A 6,925-nucleotide genomic window follows, 5' to 3' on the forward strand; every position below is an offset into this window, starting at 1 on the left:
AAAATATGTGTCACAACCCCTATAACTTCTGCTGCTTTAGTGACCTGTAGGCGACCACATAAGTATCGCAATAGAAGTGAATATTGTCTTTCATCTAAAGATTCTAAACCAAAACTTGTATAGATATTTGTTAAAATGTAGCAACCACACACCACTACTATGCATATTTGTTACAATAGAAGTGGATATTTGTTACAATGTAGCAACCACACACCGCCACTATACGTATTTGAAAGGACATGTCCTGATTCTATAAACTGACGTTATATTCATACAACATGAGACATTATAAGTTATAATTGTTCAGACAATCTTTACTGAAGAATACTTCATTTCAATCATATAGAAAATAGGGATCGAAAGTTCTAAACAGATCAAATATAGATCCTACAATTGTGGGTGACTAATAGCTATGCTCTCACACTATTACATTTTCCTCATTGTAAACCTATATTTACCTATTTATTTTTCAATAAAAAAATTCAACAAGGTAACCTGGAATATGGTAAAAAAAGGGTCCATGACCGGATTTCTTCATGGTAGAAATCAACAATCTCAACAAGAAGGTTGGTTACAAGCTTTGGAGCACCCTTTGGGAGAAGTTGAAACACTCCTTGCTTGAATGGAAGGTCTCGACTCTCGAGTAGGTTGTAGGCAGAAGTCCAACCACTTATAACGGAGACGAATAAAATGGCTTAAAGCAACTCCCAACCCCAAGTGCAGTTCTAGGACAGGCGAATCAAACAGTAAATTAAAGATACACAATGCAACAACAATCACGAAAGTGAATACCACAAAGGCAGCAATGAATGGACAAGCAGCACGCTTACCTTGTAGAATCAAAATAGTCAATTGGAAGAGTTTCCAACCCAGGAACACCTATATGGCTCTACCCGACGGACCAACAAACCTAAATGAGAAAGAGGAAAAAGCCAACGATCTAAGCTGGTAAAATAAAAGACATAAAGAACGGTAAAACGGGCAATAAGAAGAATGAGACCGAAAATATATCAAGGCGATTGATGAGGACATCAGCCCCTCCAGTTGACCAAATATGTCAAATCAGCAAATTGGAAGAGGCTCCAGACCCAGGAACACCTCCATGGCTCCACCTGAAGGACAAACCAAAATGAGAAAAAGAAAACAGCTAACAATCTAAGCTAGTAAATAAAAGCATAAAGGTCGTGCATAAAAAAAGGCTGTGCAGATTAGGCACAGGTGACTCACATTATTGCTCTGGGCTTGACAACAGATATTCTAATCCCTAAACAACTGGATAGAATCTAACGCCGTTTCCTACAAGTGCGTAAAATATGCAACATATGACTCACAGTTTGCAAAACGCTAACGGCAGTAATAGAGAGTCAGTAGAAAGACATTGTTCAGGAATGCAGCAGCGCACGCCTTCCCCAAGGACTTCCACATTTACCTGCTTCTTTCCACGACCCTGTGTATGCAGAGATACCCGGAATAGCAATTATATATAGCATTAGTAATGAAGAAGTCAAAACAATACCCATCTCTGAAAAAAACAAAGAGGCAGGGGAAAAAGCAGCGGATATAATCAGAGCCCAAATAATTATAAACAAGATACGTCCAATAAACTTTCATTCAAAGAAGGATGGAAGTCCATTGTAAGCACAATAAATTGAAGAATTGAATGTTTAGACTTACATTGCAGATCAGTGATCTGATCTCTTATCAAGAATGAGAGCCAAACCATCTATAACTGTCCCTGTACCCATAATGTTTTGACATAGAGGAACCAAGAAACAACATCAACATAAGCAATTATATAAAGAATCTAAGTCATTAAAAAAGAACAAGATTGGTTATAAGTAAATCAGAAGGTATAATAAACACATCTTACCTAATATAAGAACACCTTTTTAATTTAGATGACTCGTATCACCAAAGGCGCGTCTCTTGTAGTTGCATTTCCCACCTTTATAGTTCATTAATCTGCCAAGAGCTATCCACACAAATAAGCAGTTGAGAAAATGAGAACACTGAACTTAGATGTAGAATTTAACTTCAATTAGAAGGCCACAATTCCGACGATGTAGGCATATGACTGTGAAGGTGAGAATTTTACACCAATCAACAAAGCTAGCAATCAACAAGGCCACAACTGTTCGTTCTTGTCTCAGTTGTCCAACAAATATGGGACCAACTAATTCAGAAATATAAGGAGCAACTAATTAACAAGGGCTATAAACTTAAGGACAAACTACTTCGGACCAACTAATTTCAATTCATGAGCTCCATCACAACTCACTAACCCAAATCCCTCATATATTGTGCTAAATTTCCCCACGAAATATAAGAGGTAACTAATTCACAAGCCCCATAAAGCTTCAATTGATTAGCTTCAAGTAGTATTATAGTTAATCACAAGTCCTATAAATCTTCAATCTATTAGCTCCATAAATATCACTAATTAAAAGTAACGTAAATTGATAGAGTTTGGCATACCTTAGTGACCTTGTGTTGATGTTAAAATTGGTCCTATCAATTAACGTCGGCCGTTCCAATTTGGCATCGCAACTGTAACAAAAAAAATGAAAAAATGGTGAATGTTACGAGGTATTCGAAAACCCTAGGAAATCGATTCGTGAAAATGGTAGTCGACAATCCACCATTTTTTGCCACAAAGAAAATAGATGAAAAAAAAATCGCATGAGAATTGAAGAAGATGAAGCTGAAGTAGGTTAGAAAGAATGGAAGACAAAGCTATAGGATTGAGAGGGAGAAAAATTCATCGAAGCTTTAATTTGCAGAAAAAATAACGGAAATTAAAATGCAATTGAAATCGAAATCGAAATCGAAATCGAAACCCTAATTTTAAAAGGTAAAGTCAGTTTTCCAGGAAATGGAGAATGAGAAGAAATGAATACCTGTAGAAGTTCATAAATCGAAACACTAATCTAGAATATTCGTCGTGGTGAAGAGAAGAACAACAGTGAGACGATGAGTGAGACGATAAGTGAGACGATGAGTTAGCTGATGAGTGATAGAGAAAGTGAGCAGGAAGAACGGAAGTGTTTGTGAGACAATGACTGAGAGAATGAGTGAGTGGTGTAGAAGAGAGGAAAGTGAGAATGGAGAGATAAGATTGAAGTAGAGATCAAGGGCTCTTATTTCATGGATACTATTCATAGCTACAGTGTAGCAAACTAGCAATTCTAAACTTTTATAAGGATTCTTTAAAAAGGGAGTTAATAGGAGACATTAACATTGGAAATTACATGTATGGGACAGTGGGGTATGAGAGGTGTTAAAAAACATGATTAGTTAGTTGGGTGGTGTTTTTTTTTTTTATTTAATCTTAGCCCTCTATTAAACTTAATCCAATGGCTAGTATTAGGACTTAGGGATTCGACATAAAAGGTAGGACTTATAGATCATATATATATATATATATAGGGTCGGGATCCAGTGAGAACCACTAAGATAATGAGAACTGTGAGAACCTCTTTGAGCCCTTAGATATTAGACGAAGGGCTGAGATCCTATCACTTTTTTTGTCGAAAGTCCACACCTACTGTCATCTAATCAAATTGCCCTCTTTCAAATTTCTTTCTCTCTCTCCGTTACTAAACTATTTCCATAAATTGAACACATGTTTTAATAGCTCATTCCTTCATCAATGGAGTCGCGGAATGAACCATCTTTTACCAATGCTATAAATTCAATGAGGTTTGTTTAACTTCTCCATAGAAATTTGACTTTATTTGTTTGGAATTTGTTAATTCATCAACAAATTACGGTTGATAAATAGTTGAATCGAGTTTATATACAATTAATTGGGGTGCATAATTGAAATTGTTGACTTACGTTTGTGAAATTAGGGTTTATGTTCATGAATATGGTGTCACTGAGTTTCTAATTGTAAAAAATCGCAAGATGTTTGAGCTTTCTATTTTGTTGCCTACTCATTTTGCTTATACTTTTGTAGGACTTTCAGTCATAGTTTTTTTTAATATTGCTCTGACTAACAACCATTGTCTGTTCACGCTTTGATTGATGGAAAGACCATTTATTGAAGACATTAGACGTGAGATCGCTAATGAGGTGAGCAGAATGAAATATGCGATTGGAAAAGTTCCAGGATTGGCTGTAGTTTTTGTGGGTCATAGAAAAGATAGCCAAACCTATGTTCGCAACCAAATCTTAGCTTGTGAATAAACTGGATTCATATCTGAAGTTGCGAGTTGGGAATCTTCGCTCGAAGATGAAATTATCCGTGCTTTGACAAATTTTAATGAGAATCCAGATATTCATGGCGTTCTTGTGCAGCTTCCTCTTCCTGAGGTGTTTCTGAACTCAGACTAAATTTTGGATTGAGAAATCTTTTGGTGGTACTAGAGATCTTTTGAAACCCCTGTCAAATCTAATTTTTTTTCTTTCTTTTCATTTGAATGTATTTTTCATTACATTGTGCTGAAAATTGTAGGTAGCTGATTATCTAATTTTGCTTTTATATTTTATGTTTTTTTTTGCTCTCTCGAAGTCCTCACAGTGAAGCTAGAATTCCCATTTTTGGTAGTAACACTTATGAATCGAAGATTTAATAGAGAGAACCGAAACATGTTGCTCTGGTAGATTTTAAAACTAAAAGAAAGAGCTTTTGTACTTGTTTTGTTTCTGAATGTTTGAATTAATAGTAATTTGTTTTTTGTAGCATTCTTTGAAGAGTAAATTGCCAATATTAATTTGGCGGAGGATGAGGGCATTAGAAATTGGAAGGCAAATGTGAAATACATCAGGAACCTTCAGTTACAAGTGTGTTTGAGAGCTTTTAATAGCTCCGTGTCTACCTCTTTTTATCACATTTATGAAACTGATAGAAAAGATCAAAGCTCCTATTAAAATATGGACTTTGTGGCAAATCATGGCATTGGAGAGAACTAATACTATTGATATTTTTCAGTTGACTCCGGTGCTGTAAAAATTCAGAAATTATCTTTCTCTGACGGCAGCAGCAAACATTGTATAGTTCTTTAAAGATGTGCTTGTTTCCTAATGTGTTTGATGTGAGCCAAATTCCCCTATTTTCTATGTGAAGCATCATTCTCTACACTATGCTTAGGGTTGGATAATATAGGGTGATTTCAATAGGAAAAAAAAATAAATAAATAGTGGGTGATTTCAATAGGGTGCTAATGAACTTTAAAGGAGCTTGATATAGAAAGAAGGAAAATAAAAAAATGGACCATAGAAGTGGTTGTGTGGGAACAGGATGGGGAAGAGGCGATGGTGAACAAATTTATAGGGAACGAATGAGGAGACTCGCCTGGCTCTTAAGCGGAATTTTGCTGTGTGTGTAGGGCTGAGAATCGGTCCAAGACCGGATCGAACCGGATCAAACCGGACCGGACCGAAGACCATAAATAAAAATTTAAGACCGGACCTAAAACTTTCGGTCTTGGACCGGACCAAACCCGAATTATTTGGTCTGGTCCGGTTTTGGACCGAAATGGACCTAAAATTAACTTTTTCACCATTTCGTATACGATAATTACATTTTAATTCCGCTAAATAAAATACATTTAAATAATTAGATGACTTTTTTATGAAAATCATTGACAATACTAATTTATAATGTCTTTTGAAAATAAAATATTAATTTGATTCATAATATTTTAATATTGCATTATTAAAAACATGAAATTTGGTCCATTTGGTCCGGACCTAAATTAACCGGTCTTGGACTGGACCGGACCGAAGACCAAACCTTGAAAAAATGAGGACCGAGGACCGGACCAAAATAATTCGGTCCGGGTTTGGTCCAGACCAAATGGTCCGGTCCGGACCTAAATTTGCTCACCCCTATGTGTGTGTGTGTGGAAGGGGGGGGGCGGTGTCTTTGGCCCAATGGAGAGGAAAACTGGACAGACGAGATTGATAAGTATTGGTGAATGGAGAAATAACAACAAAGCTAAGTAAGCTTGTAAATTTTTTTCTACTAGGCTATGGTGGACTGGTGGGTAAAGTTAGATACCCTTCACATCTTCTTATCTTGTGTAGTGCTTTGATGAGACAAAGATATTGAGCATGGTGCAGTTAGAGAAAGATGTAGATGGGCTCCATCCATAAAACATGGCAAACATAGCCATGAGAGGAAGAGAGCCATTATACATTTTATTGTCGTTTTTACATTATGAATATTTACGTTTTACTTATTTTGAAAGCCAATTAATTCAAATGGCAGAGTATTGTGCAATGCACAAAATGTGGGTTCGACTCCCACATTGGCTATAAAATACCATTCTTTCTTTTAATTTAAGATTGAATATCTTTGTGCAAAATTAGCATTTCGCTCTACCATTGAGCTAATAGCCTTTAATATACGCTAAACAAATACGAGTATGAAATAACGGCCGTATCATATGATTATGGCCGCCTAAATAAATGACATAAGTACACAAAAATGTTTCTCACATATTAGTCAGATATGTAATAGAAATACTAAATTGCCTTGAATGGCCGGTAAATACATTAAATTTCCTTCACAGTCATTTCCCTTATTTCATGCACATAGGATCTTATTTTATGCACATAGAACCTTATTTCATGCACATATAATGAAAATTAATGTCCGTAACCAACAGTAATCATCACGGACTAACTGACATAAGTACCTTTAATAGGCTATATGGGACTCGAACCCATACCTTTGTGCAAAATTTGCACATTGCTCTACCATTGAGCTAATAGCCTTTAAAATACGCTAAACAAATACGAATACGAAATAACTGACATAAGTACCCGAAATGTTTCTCACATATTAGTAAGATATGTAATAGATACACTAAAATGCCTTGTAATTACACAAAAAGGCCGGTAAACACATTAAATATCCTCCATGGTCATTTCCCTTATTTCATGTACATAGAACCTTATTTCATGCACATAGAACCTT

The 6,925-nt window shown here is 35.8% G+C and overlaps 1 long non-coding RNA gene across 2 annotated transcripts; it reads right to left on the minus strand.

Annotated features, from left to right (window-relative positions):
• Positions 1–313: 313 nt before the first annotated feature.
• Positions 314–3,198, minus strand: LOC141634209 (uncharacterized). 2 transcript variants are annotated; one of them, XR_012538963.1, is made up of 8 exons: positions 2,898–3,198; positions 2,476–2,547; positions 1,871–1,962; positions 1,675–1,735; positions 1,332–1,447; positions 1,001–1,112; positions 831–910; positions 314–725 (listed from the first exon to the last, which is right to left on the minus strand). It is a non-coding gene; the product is annotated as an uncharacterized LOC141634209 (long non-coding RNA). The 2 variants fall into 2 exon arrangements; XR_012538962.1 differs by having other exon boundaries at positions 1,871–1,972; positions 2,898–3,195.
• Positions 3,199–6,925: the final 3,727 nt, after the last annotated feature.

This window comes from Silene latifolia, chromosome Y, assembly GCF_048544455.1.
Source record: "Silene latifolia isolate original U9 population chromosome Y, ASM4854445v1, whole genome shotgun sequence".
In the NCBI taxonomy this organism is placed as follows: Eukaryota; Viridiplantae; Streptophyta; class Magnoliopsida; order Caryophyllales; family Caryophyllaceae; genus Silene; species Silene latifolia.